Genomic DNA, 20,307 nt, shown 5'->3' on the forward strand with positions numbered 1-20,307 from the left:
GAAGGCCCGTCCCTCCAGGGCCATGGCTGGGTGCTGTGTTCTCCTGTTGGCCTCCTGGCTTCTTGTTCGGGGGTCCCGCAGTTCCTCTCGTCTGCTTCGGTTCCCTCAGTGTCTCTCTACTGGATATATGGCTGATAGCTCCTATGCGATTCGTTGGAGGGTAGTTCCGGCCTCCAAGGGGCAGGATCCAAACCCACAGAGCTGGAGTTAAAGGGCCAGCTGCTTTGTTCTCCAGGGTGTTCACGAATCTCGATGCGAACCTCAGCGTCAGGGAGCTGGAAGGGAGAAAGAGGGTAGGAGTAAGGAAGGGGCCTGGGAGGGTCCCTGATTGATGGAGGCAGAGCCCGACATGTCCCCCCTCCAGAGTCTTCCAGGTCGGGAATGACAGGAAAGCGCGAAAGGAAGTCAGCGTTGGAGTTCAAGGAGCCCATCCGATGTTATACGTCAAAGGTGAAGGGTTGTAAGGACAAAACCCAACGCATCACCCAGGGGTTGTTCCCTTTGTTCCTGGCCACCCTAACCAGGGGAGCATGGTCAGTGTACAGAGTAAACCTATTCCCTTCCATGTAGTAGCGCAATTTCAATCCTTTTCCAGGACTGGATAATGGGTCTCCCGGGGAAATAATTTACAACTAATAAATAGGACAGGCGCTCTACCCTCTCCTCTGTAAGGCTGGGATAGTAAGGCTCCAATTCCCACATCTGAAGCATCTGTCTGTAGGATGAAAGGACATGAATAATCCAGAGATATGAGGGCAGGACTGTGGGTGATGGCCATTTTCAGTTCCTGGAAAATGGTGCAGACAGTTGGAGAGGGGGAGAGCAGTGTATGGTTACTTGTACTCTGTTTTAAGAGATCAGTTAGATGGGCAGAAATGGTGGAGTAATGGGGAATGAAATGTCTGTAATATCCTAGCCGTCCCAGGAAAGCCCTAACTCCTTTTTTGGTAGAGGGGAGGGGAGCCTCCTTGATGGCTTTGATCTTCTCGCTTTGGGGTTCTATACAGCCATTCCCTAGCATGTAACCTAGATACTTTACTTTGGTGAACCGTACCCTTGATTGTTTTGAGTTAACATGTAGTCCCAATGCTCTGAATATCTGCTGGCAATGATCTAGATGTTGTTCCCATATGGAACTGTAGATGACAATGTCACCCAAATAGGCAGATGCATCATTTTGGTGGGGTCGTAATACCTGGTTCATAAGTCTTTGAAAGGTGGCTAGGGCACCATGTAACCCAAAGGGTAGGACGGTAAACTCAAAAAGTCCATTGGGGTTATGAAGGCTGTCTTATTTTGATCTATGTCCTGTAAAGGAACCTGCCAATACCACTTGGTTAGATCAAGAGTGGTGATATACTTGGCGTCCCCTTGGCATTCTATAAGCTCGTCCACCCTGGGTAAAGGATACACATCAAGGTTGGAGATGGTGTTTACTTGTCTGAAGTCAATACAAAATCGAATGCTTCCATCTGGTTTAGGAACCAGGATGATAGGAGAGGACCATTCACTGTGAGAGGGTCTAATGACCCCCATTTCTAACATATTTTTGAGTTTGAACGAAACCGCTTCTCGTCTGGCAGCAGGAATCCTGTAAGGACGGAGCCGCCCACCTTGTTAGGAACCGTGCTGATACAATGCTCAACTAAGGTAGTTCTACTGGGATGGTCTCAAAACAAGGGGGCATGGTCGACCAACACGTCCAATAAAGACTCCTGCTGTTGACGAGTGAGCTGTTCACTCACCACTAGATGGCCAAGGGTGCAGTCCCGGTGGGTAGGGACATGTATGAGTTGGTTTGTTACAGGTGGGGGTCCTAGCCATTATTTCAATAGATTGATGTGAAAAGACTGAACTTGGTTGGGGCCAATCTGGAGGTTATAAGTTGTTTTGCCAGTGGTTCTAAAGACTTTGTAGAGTCCCTTCCATTCGTTCCTTATTTTAGTCAATGAACTCGGCAGGCAGACCAAGGCCCAGTCGTTAATCTGAAGTGACTGCAATTTTTTATCCTCTATCATATTGCACTTTTTCTCGGTGCTGACTTTTCTCAAGATTGGTACGGGCTGATTCTCATAGTTTACCTAATAAAGATTTCAGATGTTGGGTATGTTCGAGCATGTCCGCTGCCTCATTGGGCGCTTTCTCCCAGACTTCTCTGGTCATTTCTTACAAAGTCCGGGTCTGCCTTCCATACAACATCTCAAAAGAGGAGCACCCAAGACTGCCCTGGAGTCGGTCCCACTATCTTCCCTACACTTCCAACATCTTTTTACGGGTCTGTTTCAGAGTCGCATTGTAACGTTCTACCAACCCATCAGTTTCGGGGTGATAGGCCAACATCCTTATTTGTTTAACGTTCAGAAGCTTGCAGACCTGTGCCATGAGTCTGGATGTAAAGGGGGTGCCCTGGTCAGTGAGTATCTCTCGGGGGAATCTAACACAGGAGAAATATTCCAGGAGCTTATCAGCTATGGCAGCCGTGGTAGGTGCCCTGAGCAGAAAGGATTCTGGAAACCAGGTGCAGTAATCTACCAATACCAGAATATATTGATTCCCTTTCGAAGTGCGGGGTAGGGGGCCTATGAGATCCATCCCTACTCTGTTGAATGGTTTCCCAATAATAGGTGAGGGTTGCAGGGGTACTGCGGGTGGTCAATATGGGTTCTTTTTCTGGCAAATGGGACACTCTTGACAGTATTTTTTTACCTGGGCATAAATGTATGGCCAATAATATTCTTAAGAGGTTTTGGATCACTTTCTTCGTTTCCAGGTGTCCTGCTAATAGATGTGAATGGGCGTAGAACGTGACTTGCTCTCGGAAGTCACAGGGAAATGGTAATTGGGGTTCCCCGTCAGCCCTGGCGACACAATACAGTAGTCAGTTAGTGATCTTAAAAGAGGGGAAAACTGGAGTAGGATCAGAGGCAGTTGCTGAAGCTTGCAGCCAAGCTTGGGCGAGTGTAGGGTCGTTGGCTTGTGCCCATTGAAAATGTTTGTCTAATTGCAAGGGATCTTGTATGATGAGTGCATCGGGCATTCCCTTTTGGTTGTGGTATTGTGTAGCGGGTCCTGTATTGACTCTATCTAACATTAATGACATGAAGTGGGGTTTGTCAGTTCCAAGAATTAATTGTTCAGGAAGGGATGGTAATACCCCAACTTGTATCAGAGTAATGGAGCCCCCTGAGCACTGAAGAGGAATACTGGCTATGGGATATTCCTTGATGTCCCCGTGAAAACATCAGATAAAGGCCCTCTTCCCAGGGTTTAACTGATGCTCACCTAAGTCAGCGTTGATAACAGGCTGTCTACACCCAGAATCCAGGAGAGCTTCAATAGGGACCCCGTTTATGTGAACACTTACATAAAAACAGGAGCCTAACTCCTCAGTGTACATTATGCTTTGGGGAATGCAGCTCACATCCATTGGTTCGTTGGTTCATTTTTTTAGGCAATATCTGGGCGTGAAGCGAGCGGAAGAGAACCGTCACCAGAGAGGGGATCAAAAAAATAGAAGTCTTATGCTGATGGGGAGGAAAGAAAATAAACCCACGGTCAGCCTGACTCGGTAAGGTTCCCGCTGTGACAGGACAGTTCCAGGACCCCCGCCCCACTCCCAAACACTCGTACCCGGCCACGCACCTGCTAATGCCACGTCCCTCCGGGGTCGCAGCTGGGCACTGCGTCCTCCTGTTGGCCTCCTGGCTTTTCATTCGGGGGTCCCGCGGTTTCTCTCGTCTGCTTCGGTTCCTTCAGCGTCTCTCTACCGGATCCACAGGCGTCCACTTCCTCCTTCCGGACTCTGCATACTCCTTCCCGCTGATAGCTCTTATACGATTTATTGGAGGATATTTCCAGCCTCCAAGGGGCGGGATCCAAACCTGCAGAGGCCGGAGTTAAAAGGGCCAGCTCCTTTGTTCTCCAGGGTGTTCACAAATCCCGACGCAAACCTCAGCGTCAGGGAGCTGGAAGGGAGAATGTTTGATAGAGGCAGAGTCCGACAGAGTGATTTGTCCTAGTTGGAGGGAGGGAGGGAGGGACACAACCTGAGGTAAGTTAGGAGTTAATGATGGAGGTCCAATAAGGAGCAATGATGTGCATAAGCTCCAGAACAAGGTTAGCAGGGAGAAGGTCTTTGGTGTGTGAGGATGGTTTAAGTTTGTAGATGATGTTAGAGACTTCGAGATCCGTAACAGGGTGGAAATTGTGCTAGGAGGCATTGTTTTTAGGCTGTGAGTTTCAAGGGCTGGTATCGGAGGGGAAGTGGCAAGAACGAGGGATAAGGAGTCAGGGGGGTTAATAACGAGGAAGGTTGAGAGGCAGAGTCAGCGATAGGTAGGGCATAAGGAGGGATCTGAGATGCTAGAAAGGATTGGTCTATTATGGCTATTTTTTCGGAGAAGAAGTTTGCATCTGTCAGGTGGAGCCGTCAGGGTTGGAGGGGTAGAGGACATTTGTTTTCAAACTATGTTAAGCAGCTCTCTGAGTCTATTTTTCACACAATCGAGTTGTGTACAGAAGAAGGAGGCCTTTTCCGTGAAGAAGTGTTTCTTGTACGTGGCTCTGACAGATCTGAGGGGAGCAAGATGGGCGGGGGAAGGGTGTTGTCTAAGTGCACGTCTTTCGTCATTGAGGTTGCAATTGAACCATGATTTAGATGGAATGTTTCTTAGGGTTTTTAGCTTGGACGGAGCAATTTGGTCTAAGACATCTATGACCGTTTTGTGAAAATGTTCGGTGAGTTCATTAGCATTTAGGGAGAGAGGGGTGAGAAGAAGTTGTGCTAGGAGTTTAGACTCAAGTTCACCAGGGGGATGCGATTAAGATTTCTCGTCCATTTAGATATTTTAATGTTATTGGTGAGGGGAGTGGAGCCGAGGTTGCGATAGAGAACACAATGAGGTGATAGTCAGACCAGTCGATGGAGATGATGTTGGAGAGGGAAGCCAAGTCATTGTTGGCAATGATGTTATCAAGAGTTGCCCCTTCGGAGTGGGTGGGAGAGTGGCAGAGTTGTTTGATTTCATTGATCTCAATAAGATTGGTGAGGAGGTTGACTGAGGGGTCATCAGTCACATTCCAGTGGAGATTGAAATCTCAAGGGAAGAGATTTTTAGAGTTAGAGAGAGAGATTGAGTAAGAAGTTTGGATAGCTCCTCAACGAAGGGAAGTGGGTCACCAGGAGGGGGTAGATATTATGCAGATGAATCGGGGGTGAACCTTGAGACTAAAGTTCGCTTTGAGGTATTCAAAGGTGTTGTAGTCGGGGTTCTTGACAAGGGAAAATTGCAGTTCATTTTTAAAGAGGATTGCTAATCCACCCCTATACTTTCAGTTCTGTCTTTTCTGATGATAGAATAACCCGGGGATACAGTAAGTCAAGGCAAGAAGTAGGTGGTCATTGAACCAGGTTTCTGTGAGGAAGGCGATGTCGATAGCTTCCCAAGGATAGTTTCTGATATTTTGATTGCATTTTAAACAGCCGAACGGCCGTTAATGAGCATGCAGACGAGGGGTTTAGGGAAGTCTTTGGGGGGAGAGCGTGAATGGAGGGTGGTACATTGGGGTGGGGTCTGGTAGAGAAGGGGAAAGGGGGAAATCTGCAGTAACAGGAATGTTGGAGTGAGGGGGGAGGAACGTTAATCAAGGAATTAGGAAGGTAGGTGTTACAGAGGTCATGGAGGTCGGAAGAGGTGAGATGACTCGATGTTCGGATGGGCCAATGGGTATGACAGCCAAGGGGTGTAGTGTTCCACGGTTTGGGGTTAGAGAATCATTGTGGGTCAGGGTAGACAGAGTTAGAGCGATTAAAGAGGCACTTGGAGTAGAGGGAGTTTAAATCTTCTCTAAGCCGTGTGAGTTCAGTTGTCAAGGTTGAGAGATTGCGTTCAATGTTGGACAGAGTCTGGATTAAAGGAATAGGGTCGAGCACTGTTGGGGAAGAGGTGGGGGAAGGATGGGTTCATAGTTGGTCGGGGAGAAAATCTGGTGAGAGGGGATGGAGACAGTTCGGAGAGGGGGATAAGAGGAGTTCATAGGTTGAAGGAGGCATGGAGGGCCGATGAGAAGGACGGGGCATTCCTAGAATCAGGAAATGTGGTTTTAGATGATAAGAGGCCGTGAGGTGGGTGGGTATGGGTGACAGCTGGTGTAGGGGCGGGACTGCAGTTTTGACAGGCTGAGGAAGGGGGAACAAGGGATATCCTCTCCAGATCCTGTTTCAACAAAGACTCGAACAATGAAAGGCATCAAATAAGTTTAGCTGAAATAAATTGGAGACAACAGCATTCAGAATCCAATCTCTCAATCCTCTGACCTGAAACTGAAAACACAAAAAACACATCTTTAAAGAAAAATACCCCTACTTCTGAGATCAACTTGCCCAATCTAGGAACAGGCCAAAGGACCTTCTCAACATCATCAAACAGCAAACCTTCTCCTTCCCCCAACATATATCTAACAGCTCATCAAAGCGCTGTGAAGAATTTGTGATATTTTTCAAGGGACGATCTCCAGAACTACTCATCTTCCCACCCTGCACCAAAGATGCCCCTTGTAGGAGGAGCTCACCCACAGCCCTGCCTTCAATGAATTAATGCCTCTTCCTCACTCCAATATACCACACCAACCACCACCCCTTGCAACTGAAAAATAATGCAACCTGGTCTAAATTTAACTATATCCCTGAAGAAGAAATCCTCAGCATTCTCTCCAGCATGAAGCCAGCATCTCACGTCTCCGACCCAATCCCTGCTGCGATTGTGAAAACCCTCAAGCATGTCATCTCTCCCATTTGTACTCAACTCCTCCCTATTGAGCAGCTCCATGCCGGCTCCCCATAACTTGGAAAATTCACACCCCTCATCAATAATCAGAACACCAACCAGAACAACCTTAATAACTACAAACCTATAACCAACCTCCCCCTCCTTGCTAGAACAATTGAAAAATGTGTGCTTGCTCAACTCATCACCCACAGTGAAAAATACAACCCACTTGACACCTTCCAATCCCAATTCAGGAAAGGTTGCTGTACAGAGATGGCTATACTAAACATTATAGATGACCTACACAGATCACTGGACGAGGGCCATGCCAGCCTCCTCGTCCTCCTAGACCTCTCGGCCGCCTCCGATACTGTAAACCACAGCATCCTCCTAAACACCCTCTCTCCATGTGCAAGCATCAATGGGACTGTCCTCCAATGGTTTAATTCCTTTCTAAGCCAAAACTCACAGCTTATCAAGCTCTACAACTCAACCACAAACACAACTCCTGTATCACAAGGAGTCCACCAAGAGTCAATCCTATCGCCTACCTTCTTCAACTTCTCTATGAAACCTCATGCAATGATCCTAAAGCAAGCCAAATAGCCTACCATCTATGTCCCGGTGACTCCCAATTCTACTTGAAAATCTCGTCAGTCAAAGACATACAGCACCTAAATAAAACTCTCACCACAGTTCAAGCTGGCTGACAAACAGCCAATTCAAACTCAACCACCTTAGCAAAACTGAACTCCTTCTAATCCATCCTGAAGGAAAAACTTTTCCCGTAGACTAGGCCTGGGAGGTAAATTCCGTTCCACTCACAGAATTTGGGTAATTTCACGCTCCGCGGAGAAAGCGGAATTGCCAAAAATTCCGCGAACCGTAGTTTTATGGAATTTTTTGCTTTCGCTTTCAAAATGCGTGTTCGCGAGATATTTCTCCACGAGCACGCAAACAGGAAGAAAGCATTGCGAACGGGCGAAACAAGCAATTCAAAGTTCACGGAGATTTTTTACCATTTCGCGAAGCTTTGTGTAACGCGACTACGCAAATTACGCCCACCCCTACTGTAGACACCAGGCTTGATAACCTCAGGCATTAAACTGCAAACAGACGATCTCCAACTCTGTTAAATCCCTGGGGATTACTCTTGACTGCCACCTAAGCATGAAAGACCATATCAATGTCTCTGCAAAAAGCACTTTCTACATGCTGAAAAACCTTGTAAAATTAAACCCTTCATCTCCATTGAAGACTTAAAGACATTGGTGCAATCACTAGTCCTACCCAAGCTGAACTATGAAATGCAATGGTCGCAGTCCAAGCTCCATTATTTTCTATGGCAGGGGGTTGCAGTACCAGTGCTTGCCCATATGTGGTGCTGGACTTACTCAAACTTAGAGCTGGAGTGCATTTAATACTGTTTTTGGTCCTCTATGCCTGTAATAACTTTAGAAGTGCAGTTTGTGAATACCAACTGGAGTTGTCTTTTGTGGGTGTGTGAGTGCTCCCCCAAGTCCCTCCTGAACCCACACCAAACGCATCCCTATTTCTCTCTAAACCTCTCCCAAGTAGCAGTAAGTGTGCAAATTTTCCAGCGATTCCTCTGGTCCCTTTCCCATTTACTACAAAATAGTAAACTTATATGTGCAAGGATATCCTCCTAGAAAATATAGGAGAGGTGGAGATTTACATTTATAGCTTTGTGAATTGGATTTTGAAGTAAGTAGTGCTACTATAAAAATACTATATACATTACAAAATACAAATGGGCTCCATATTTTAGCTGCAGTGTTTATTTAAACGTCCCACATCCTTAACAAAAATATACGGTTGCCTGTACCACTGTGCTCTGGCTGGGTTGTTGTTTAAAAACATTGCAGTGATACATGAAAAGGGTCTTTCATAATGTAGGAAAACTGATTTTATATATTAATAGATGACCTCTAAAATGTGTCTTGTTGGCCAAGAGGGCTTGGTGCTTAATATATATATTATATATATTAAGAGTGATGTGATTTACAGCCTTGAAATATTGTGCAATTATTAATGAATAAGGATCCATAATCTGTTTTCACTGTGCAGGTTTAAGCTACATTCTCCAAGAAGAGAATTAGAATTGTCATGTATTCCTATAGGTTCTGAATCGATCCCCCTATTCCTGACCCTATTCTGGTTAAACTAACTATCAAGTTACCTAACAGTCAGCCCATGAGGCAAGAAAAGCCCCCATGATGCAGATACCGTTATCTGACGCAGTCACACTACGGCACAGGAACGTGTTATCTGATTAGGTCATAACGCTTGAGATCTAATTAGACAAGCGACATTCCTCCAGCCCCTGATAAGGCATACGACGTTCTCATAACAAATCAAACCTATGACAACCTGGAAAATCCGTGCGGCCATTGTTTTGATTTCACAGAGAACTTCAGTAAAAGAATGTGCTAACGAGCAAGTCGTATGACATCTTTATTGACGTATCTATGTCCATCCTTACGTCAATCTCGGCACCTTTAAGGTATAAATATTGCCGATCTTGCCCTATGCAAACACACGCGTGGTGACGAGACGGAGCAGCCATACTTGCCGAAGCCCAGAAGCAGAGCAGACCCCGCTGGCAGCAGCCCCGCCTTCCTGACGCGCTGAGAGATGCGCTGCTATCTCCTACCGAGAGACCCAGCACCGGCGCTTTCGGGCAGCCCTCGCAGGCAGCCTGGAATATCGAGAGCAGAGAAAGAGATACCATTCCTCATTCATCCTAACTTCCAGGTACAGAACTGAATAACCCCTCACAGAGAATTCTTTAGTTATTCACTTGGCAAAAACAAACTTAACTTAAACTGTAACTTTCTATTCCCGCCCACGCATTAGACTTAGGTCAGGTACACGGGGTAGGCATATTTAGAAACACCAGTTGAGTACGTTTAGTCAAATGTATATGTGTATGTAAATATATTTTAATCATATGGCTCAGAAACCATATCAATGTTTTTACAGTATTATTTTATACTATTGCTTTTAATGTATGCACTTTACTTAACTATAAGTATTACAATAATATCGATCCATTTCTCTTGTACGAGAAAAGAGACTGATCAATAAATAACACCTTTTTATTGAACACGCCCGTCTCTTCCTTTTCTCTACAATCTGATGAGACTAAGAATGCACGTACTGACTGAGTAAAATAATTGCCTTGTGCTCACACGACTCTGGAGATACACTCTTGATTAGGGGAGAGCAAAGTTGTCATGTTCTATGGTTGTCAGAAACTAAATCCCTTCTTGTCTAATCAGGGGAGTTAATTCTTTCCTGAACATTCGAGAAAGTTTCTAGCGAACTCTGAGCTACGCTGGCAAACCCAAAACTTAAGTCTAGTATCGACAGTAGTAGACCTAGTTAACGTCTGGCCTAGGCCTTTACTGCTGTAGGTATTATTCCAATGCGCAGAGCCTATTGGGAAGATAGGAACTACACTACATGGCGCCCAACGCGTTTGGAAAGGGCGATAAAACTAACGTAAGACATTTAGAGTAACTCAGTCGTGCTTTCTCACTCAGACCCCTTTTCCCAAATACTCCAAAGACGTCTGGAGTGGGTGAAAGGTGATATCCTCCAAAACCTCGCAGGAGGAAACTCCTATGTAAGGTTCTTGGTATAGTCAACGTTGAAGGATGCACTGTTCCAAAATATTGTGCATCTAATCTTTGTTACATAAGAAACCTGATCTGCAAACAAACATAATACCATCCTGTCGGTAAAATGGGAGACAGTGATGAAGAAAGAGAGGCAGTTAGATTAGCAGCTGAAATAGTAGCAGCTGATACTGCAGCACTAGATGCGGACGGGGATATAATACTCATCCCGGTCGCCAAAAGGAAATCTATAACCTTAAAACTTATAGAAAATGGACTGACACCTAGAGGTGGCACAGTCATATTCGTAATTGAGGCACACGAATATCGGCAGACAGAGGTATACTATACATGGATACATTTTCCAGCAGCAAATGCTGTAACAAAGTACTTCCACTATTACAAAATAGAGGTTCCACCCGACATTTACACTCCTTTCGAGGAGGTGGAAGTACCACTCAAATTCCAAGAGCATTTGCTCTTATTTGATGGCGCCCTAATACATAACAATCACATTACAAGGCTCGGTCCTTTAGGTAGACCAGGAGCAACGTGGCCGGTCTTAGCCGGATACACACCACACCCAGACATCGAAGGAATGTCTACTGGAGAGCTGTTAATACAGCTAAAACAATTACTAAAAATTCATAGACAATTAGTCCAGTATGTAATGCGGACTTCAACGATTCAGCCAGCGATTAAACTTCCACAGCTGACCCCTCACCAGGGGAACACAAATAAAATCACACCACAGAACATCCAATCCTGCCTAGGTAAAGTTCCGGCTAAACGAGAACAAATACCATTCTGGTTGGCACAGAAAATCACCCAAATAGAGGCGGTGTTTCCTGACACCACCCCGCTAGAAAAACACAGGATTCTGACTATATGTCTCCCAATGGGAATCGCACCACACATAGAGGACTGTGACACTTGGGGTACAGTCTTTGCTTCAATCTACACAAAAACGCACGGTGTTCCATCCATTTCGGTAATACCAGATGTGCTAAAACAAATTCAAGATGAATACGGTCCAGAAGCAGCTTTAACTCTTGGTATGAAATTACTGAAAGACTTCAAGCAGGTCTCGGCTATATTATTAGCCAATATAAAAGGTGAAGCAGCAAACGTGGCGATCCGCCAGAGGTTAAAAGAGACAGATATAGCAGACCAACCAGCTGAAATTGCCAGAATCATAGAAAAATCCTATGAAGAACTAGGTAGAGATAGTTTAGGTGGAATACCAGTAAAACCGCAACTGACTGAAAGTCCAGAAAAAATATTTTTTAATAATAATTCACCAAAAAAGAACTGGGATGGAAACAAACAATCCAATCCAAAAGAAAGAAATTCCAGTCCCGAGGAAGGTCTCCTAGGCGAAGGGAGAAATCTCCGAACCAGAGACACAGGTCACCCCAGAGTGACCCCTCTGGGAAAAGATATAACCTTAGAAATAGGGATAATATTAAAAAACCTGATAGATATCAAGACATTGATACACGTCCCTCTCAATCTTTTCAGACTTCCTCGCAGAAATGGGAAAGAAGAGGACGATCAGAACAAAGAGAAGAGCACGCCAAGTCCAAAGACAAGGAACCTGCTCAACAAAAAAAGAAATTACAATTTCCAAAAAAGAAGGTAGCCAGTATCAAGGTAGTTAACAATGCCGAGAATACTGAGGACACAACTGAAAAACGGAGAGTGGGCTCAGACAATGCTAGACAGCGCAGCAGAAGTGAGCATAGCTCGCAAAGTCCTTATGAATCATCTGGAGACAGTGGACACGAATGAATATCTTCAAGTGGAAACTGCAGACACCAGAGTTAGCAAACCCCACAAGATATACGAGATAGCATTACGTATAGAGGGAGATAAGACTAGGAAAATAAGGGGACTATTTTGGGATAACCTCTCCAAGGGTTATGACATCCTTCTAGCTGAAAAAGACTGGCCACCAGAGTTTGTCAGGGAGTGCCCTCATGGCGAAGAAGTAATTATGCCTGCCTTCTCGAATCAAATCCCGATTCATAAAAAATACACACTTGCTAGAAAGTGGGCAGTGGCCTTAGCACCTGCTTTATATAAAAATCATGTAGGATGGGATGAGGATTCTCCTCCTCACAAAATCCAGTTAAAATCACAACCTACTGCACAAAGGCAGTACCCAATTAAGCAAGAAGCTAAAAAACAGGTAAATGAAATACTAGATCAGCTAGAATACCAGGGGGTGATTGAAACTTGCACCTCACAAATGAACAATCCTTTGTTTCCGGTCTCCAAACCAGACAATTCATATCGTCTAGTTTTGGATTACCGACACCTTAACACATGTTGCAAAACCTTTGCAGTGCAAAACTCACACAGTGCTGCACTAATGAATAACATAGTGCGCAAAAAATACAAAACAACCTTGGACATCTCCAATGGATTCTTTTGTCAAAACATAGCACCAGAGAGCAGATATTTAACTGCATTCTCAGTAAATGGCACTCAAAAGCAATTCTGTCGGTTAGCCCAGGGGTACAAGAACAGCCCGGGGGTATTCTCAGCGAGAGTAACAGAATTACTACATCTATATGATGATGAAGCATTATCTTATGTCGATGACATTTACTTAACAGACGATGACTTGGATACTCACTTGAAAAGAGTGAACACCATAATACTTGGGTTCGCAGCAGAGGGTTACAAATTCAACTTTAAAAAGTCCAGAATTGCCCATCTGACAGTCCTGTTCTTAGGATATGAGTTATCAAGTGAAGGTAAAAGCCTGGCAGACAATTTCCTAGAGAAATGTGCCGTAATCCAAGCTCCTAAAACACTAAAAAACCTACAGTCAATTCTAGGCTTCCTAAATTTCGGAAGAACATACATTGCAAATTACGCAGAAAGGGTCAAACCCCTTTATGATCTAATTAAACCAGACTTTAAAAGATCCAATTGGACTCAAACACACACAGAGATTTTGAGATCCTTACAAACAGACATGCTAATTAAAACAAAATTAGAAACACGTGATAACACACGCAATCTTGTGATTCGAGTCATCCCAGGGAGATGCGGATTCACATACCTAACCTCTAATGAGGGAGAAAAGGTACCAATTGCATTCAAATCACACTTATACACAGAAGCTGAACAGAAATTCAGTAATACAGAAAAAATCATTCGTGCAGTTCAAACCGCAATAGCTAGAGAAAAAGACATAGCTGACGGTAGACATATCACAGTCAGAACAGCAGAATCAGCCTTTGAGGCACTAACAACACCGTGTAATTTACCAACAACAACATTGAATCCGGAATGGATACAATGGGTGAATTTAATCACAACGGACAAAGTATACTACTACTTTGATCCAGAACTAGAAGAATTAAAAAATCTAAAATATGAAAAGACGTATCCTCTGCCAATCGACATTCTGCCTCTACGACATTACGCTTGTGTAATCTATACAGACGGACATGCTCAACCCTCCGTTTGGGGAGAACAAGCATACAACCCCACATGTGAGATTACAAAAGAAGTGTGGCGCGGAGGTAAACTAAAACCTCTATTAACAAAGACACACTCAGTAGAAAGTAATTCAGAACAACAAACTGAAATTTTTGCTTTAAAAATGGCGCTAGATAATGCGGATCGCGAATTCCCGACACTTATAGTGTCAGATTCATATTACTGCGTCAAATCATATAACAAGGATTTGCAGACATGGATTCAGAACGGTTACAAAGATGACACAGATGCACCAATAAAGCAGAAATTGCTCTGGGAACAAATAGCTCTTTTACAAAAAGAACTACCAAGGACTCACGTGACACACTCACTGAGTCATCAGCGTGATGGCGTTCACGTTGTAGGGAATTCATTGGCTGAGACAGCCACAGCGGCAGCCACTAAACCGGCTCCCGTAGATCGAAAAAAGCGTACATTAAAATACATTGACGGTGAAACAGTGCTGGCAGTGAAAACGTCATCAAAAGGCGACTGCTCAGCGTTACCGATCAACTATCCACTCAATTATACATACATAATCGATGCAAACTCCGTCCCTTTTGCTCGAATCCCTGGAGTGGGGGATAGAGTGATTCCAAACATGGACAGGAGAAGCTTGTTAATCGCAGACGCACACATGGGCGAGGGTCTCAGACACCTTAAAATAAAAGATTCTCTGGAAGAATTACAATCACGGTACTGGTGGCCAGGCATGAGCCTGCATCACACCATGTTTGTAAAAAACTGCCCAAACTGCAACAGAGATCGCAGTGGGGAGAGAAACAGTTTAATACCTTGTCGTATCAAGGCAGATAATATGACCAATAAAAAGCAGGGCTTGCGATTAACATATACAGGCTAGTTTCCACTTATAATGTAGATCACCAGCACTCGGCTGACGTCCGGACTGTTATACAAAGATTTGCGAGTCTAAATGGCATATACGCTAAGAGCATTCTACGTTCGACCATTGTTTTCACTCAAGCCCACCAGCCTGGGGGGAAACATGGCCGAATGAGCACAGTCCAGCGGGAATCTTCTCACTTCCTTCCTGAGGGTACGGGATGGTGTAAAGAAAAAACCAAGGCATAAAGCAATCTATAGCGGAAAGGAAATTAGGTTCGGGAGCTGGGTGGGTCAAACATCTAATAAGTGTCCAACGTAGTCTAAATAACTTGCCAAGAAATTCTCTGAAGGGATTCAGTCCGTACGAATTATTATTTGGAACTAGAATGATTATCTCTGACCTCGACAGTCAGACTTCAGTGGTTAAAGAAAAAAGCTTTGATGTCAAAGACCGTTTGGCTATTTTGCAGGACTTAAACAAAACAAGAAAAGACCTGAGCAATATACAGTTGAAACAACAGCCAACAACCACTGAAGAATCACCACCTGTCCCAGCAAGACCTGTCTGGATTCCAAAAGTCGGGGATCTAGTCAGGGAGAAGATCGCGGTAAAGAAGGAATTTGGGCCTTCTTACAGAAAAGCAGTTCCTGTCTTGTCTGTCAACGGGACAAGATCAGTTGTACTACCGCCACTTGCCGGTAAAAAGGAGAACCGAGTTGTATCCATCGACCTGGTAAAACCACAACATGTGGCCGATAACAAACAGTAGGCCAAGTGGACTCCCAATAAGTAGCAGAACACCAAGGTTTGCTACCAGTACAGAGGTCCTAACAAAGAGGCTCATCACATTCGAAACGCCTACAGAAGAACAACAAGGACTATGCAACAATGCAATAGAACTCAGACCTCTGAAAACCCAAATAAAAACATTTAGCAGAGACACACCAATCTATAATGAAGTACCAAGTGAAAATGCAAGCAACAAAAATCCTGAAGCAATTGGAACAATTGACAGAACTGCATCCGGCTACTTCATCAACTTCGATGATTCCTCTGAAAGCCTCAGTGAATCAAAGACACAGCCATCATCAAAATCCTTTAAAGACAAAGCTAAGGAACTTTTGAACCAACTGAAAGAAACATATCTGATTTCTCCATGGATTGAATTTTGGGTGGGTTTTGGTGCATTTATCCTCATACTTTGGCTCATCATGATATTAACTTTGGGACGCTTCATTGAGGGAAAATATGCTAAAATGGACACAGCAAGTCAGAACATCAACTTGGTCCTCAAACCACACACATCTTCACACGTCGAGAAAAGAGAACTTTCTTCAGCCAACTTCACAGCCAATCCTATACCTGGTGGGGTAGCCTGGGACAACACTGACTATGAAATTTATGGTCCGGTCGGGATCCTGAAATATCCACACCAAATCAAGATCTCCTTGAGTGACTTTGCAAAACCAAACTCATTTGCTGATGATTGGGACTTCGAAAGCATTGATAACATGATGTCTGATTTAGTAATGTCTGCTAAATTTACAAAACATGATTATTTGCAAGGTTCTACAAATTATGACAGTATGTATTGCTATAACCACTATGGTAATCACTTTTTACATAAATCTGCACAACCTAGAAATGTTTTAAATTATAATCAATGGCAACATTGTGCAACACCTCCAAAAGGGAGCTCAAGAACCGTTTACGACAAATATTCATATTTTTCAGGTTTTAACACAAGTAATGCTGAAACATTCTATTTTAAATTGTCAAACAAGACAGGGATGAAAACCATGATAACCAACACAAAGTTGATATATTCAGATTCATTCTTCGAAGAAATGAATACTTTTGGATTTGATTATTGGGACAAAAATGTTGATTTGAAAAGTGTTTGGGGTACAAAAGAATGGCAAGTACAGGGTTTAGAAGCTTTGTTTAGAGCTTGCATGATCCCAGAACAAATGATATTTTTAAATGACACTGTTCAACAAACCACCTGTCTTGGCCTAGCCAAAATCAAAGATTTAAATAAACCGTCTATTCCAAAGCCAACAATGTTTAGCAATAGCTCTGATACGGATGAAGAGATAGACGTAAACCATATATTAAACCAAAACAGAACACATCCTGATTGGAAACAATGGTTGATCTGGCCCACAGATACAAATAACTGTCAAGACAGATTCCTGAATAAAACACAGGGGTTCAAAATGACCAGGCCAGACCCTAGATATCCCCAAAGACATCACCCAGGGATAATAACAACCTACAGTGTGGGCAAATAATGCCTTCAGTGGCTACAAACTTCCACACTGCCTGAAATTAAGCAACACCTAACTTTACTTACTGATGGTGCTGACTTGCGTGATTTCATAATGGGACCACGCAAACAGCGTCAAAAGCGTTTCATAGCAGCCTCTGTATATGCAGCATACAATGAGGCCTGGAAGGTTAATCAAATTGAAACAGCAGAGAGAATACGGGAAATTGACCGTATTAATTTGGAAAAATCACTTTCTGTAGTGGACAATGGGTTAATGACTCTGTCCTCCAGAATTTTTTCATTGGACAGCATTGTGTCTTCAGCAATCGATATATTATCGCAAGACTTACTGTTATTACAACATGGTCAGTCACAATTGCGTTCTATTGTACAGCTTGGCTGGACGTTACAAAATCTGCGTTCAGGCTATGTGCCTTGGCGTTTAATCAACACAACGTCACTATTCCAAATCTTTAACCTTACTGATAGACAAATCGGTATGGCGCAAAAGGGTGCTGATTATACAATCTTGAGCATTGAAAAACTAGAAAGATTACCAATGACAATGTCAGAACGACCTGTCAGTGAATGGATAATCCACGGAATCATAAATATTCCAATCTCAACCTTCAGGTTTCAATACTGCCAAAAATATATACAGGCTGGCATGTACGAGAAATTGGGGAAGGGGTACCTTAAAACAACTTGGAACCTGCCCTATTCACATGCATGTGTCAGTAATAAAGGACAGAAAGTGTTTCTTAGTGGCAACAATTGTGCCATGTCACTAAGCGGCACGCTTCTGTGTAACGGAATTAGTTTGCATGGAGCCTGTGAAGGGAATTCATACAACCTTTCATGTCACCAGCAAGGCGCACCTGCAACTGAAATAGAACCATTCTTTCAAAGACTCTATAATGGGAGTTATATTCTTATTGTAGACCGCAAATGTTGTAGTCTTATGCCCGGGACTCCTTATCTAGTCACTACGACTGCGAAGGTCAAGTGCTGTGGACGTTCTTTGTTCCCCAGCTCCTTTCCAGACAGGGAGGCAAGGGCATGGCCCAGTTTGAAAATTACTTCTATTCGAATAGATACTTTAAGCAGAATGAAAACAGTGCTTCTTCAGACGCCTACAAGGCTCACGTCATCAAAAGAAACGTATGATCTACAAGTCGCAAGGACGACTGCAGAGATACATACATTATTATCGACTAATTCCCCCGTACATTTCGCGGAAATCCTGAGCGAAATCTTAAATATTTCTGATACCACTGGGGTCTCAAAGGTATTTAAGACAGTATTTTCGATGGCATTAACACCATTCAAAGCCATACTGGGTATTTTTCCAGATTTCGTCCATTCGATTTTTGGCGGACTTCCCCTGATCCTGGGACTAATTGCAGGAATCCTATTCTTAGTCCTTATTTTTCGTTATGGCAACCCATGTCACAGATCAAACTCTCGCGACAATGGAAGATACAATCCTAGCCATTGGATACCGGGACCGGATATCAAAAATCCTGGGACTCTCCCGGCTTAGAGACCTGAACATGACTTGGTTTCTATCATTTCGACCAATGTGGCAAAGATGTGTTTTACCTGTATTGAGGTGTCTGCTATGCGGAGAAGAATGCGTGTTAGACACCTGTCTGACGCTACAATCGGATGCGCCAGTGGATGCAGATACATTGTTGGTTCCTACCAAGGTTCACGCTTTGTGCTGCCCTCAAAGGCTGCCAATCCTGATGACGGCATTCGTGGAATCTTCACCACTACGATTGAAGAGTAGTGAAGTTCAAGATGAAAGCAGCATCGATCAGGTACGACCTTCTGTCAGCAATGCGAATCAGAATGTCAATGGAGGCAATCATGCGCACGAATGCATGGTTACACCTATTTCCGACTTAGTGGAACTTTCCCATGAAGCTGTTGACAGTTTTTTCGAAAGCCTTAATGATATGATGTTCTCTCCAGAACAGAAATAGAGACTTTTGAGCAAGCTCGCACACGGTGTTCCCTGAATTCGGCCTTCAACTTTAAAAATAAAGTCACATGAACAATTTTTCCCACCAGTTCACGGACAACAATTTTTTAGCAGCCCCAAATTATTTTTTACAAAATTTTCGGGACACTTATCTTCTGCTTAAAGTAAGAAACTATTCCTAGAGAACTAAGATTTCGATTTTTAGATACTTTATAAACTTTAGTTGCCCGCTGGTATGTTCACAACTATTTTATTATGTGATGAAATGGTCTCGAACTTTCTTTCTGTATAGCCATATTAAGAGCCATTTCATGTGTATTTCTCATATACCAAATAAGCAATAATGTCTACAAATGCGTGTTTACTTTAGCGCTTAATTCATAGCTTAAGTGCATACAATATATATGACTGCAATTTTTCAGTATATTTGAAAATTTCAAAATGCATTTATGTATTTTGGGGTGGTGAGGTATACACTATACTCTATAGTATGTTGTACTATGTTATACTATGCATAGATTAGTAAATATGACCATAGTTAGCGTGGAGTGGGTGTCATGTATTCCTATAGGTTCTGAATCGATCCCCCTATTCCTAACCCTATTCTGGTTAAACTAACTATCAAGTTAACTAACAGTCAGCCCATGAGGCAAGAAAAGCCCCCATGATGCAGATACCGTTATCTGACGCAGTCACACTACGGCACAGGAACGTGTTATCTGATTAGGTCATAACGCTTGAGATCTAATTAGACAAGCGACATTCCTCCAGCCCCTGATAAGGCATACGACGTTCTCATAACAAATCAAACCTATGACAACCTGGAAAATCCGTGCGGCCATTGTTTTGATTTCACAGAGAACTTCAGTAAAAGAATGTGCTAACGAGCAAGTCGTATGACATCTTTATTGACGTATCTATGTCCATCCTTACGTCAATCTCGGCACCTTTAAGGTATAAATATTGCCGATCTTGCCCTATGCAAACACACGCGTGGTGACGAGACGGAGCAGCCATACTTGCCGAAGCCCAGAAGCAGAGCAGACCCCGCTGGCAGCAGCCCCGCCTTCCTGACGCGCTGAGAGACGCGCTGCTATCTCCTACCGAGAGACCCAGCACCGGCGCTTTCGGGCAGCCCTCGCAGGCAGCCTGGAATATCGAGAGCAGAGAAAGAGATACCATTCCTCATTCATCCTAACTTCCAGGTACAGAACTGAATAACCCCTCACAGAGAATTCTTTAGTTATTCACTTGGCAAAAACAAACTTAACTTAAACTGTAACTTTCTATTCCCGCCC

This window comes from Lissotriton helveticus, chromosome 12 (assembly GCF_964261635.1).
Source record: "Lissotriton helveticus chromosome 12, aLisHel1.1, whole genome shotgun sequence".
NCBI classification, from domain to species: Eukaryota; Metazoa; Chordata; class Amphibia; order Caudata; family Salamandridae; genus Lissotriton; species Lissotriton helveticus.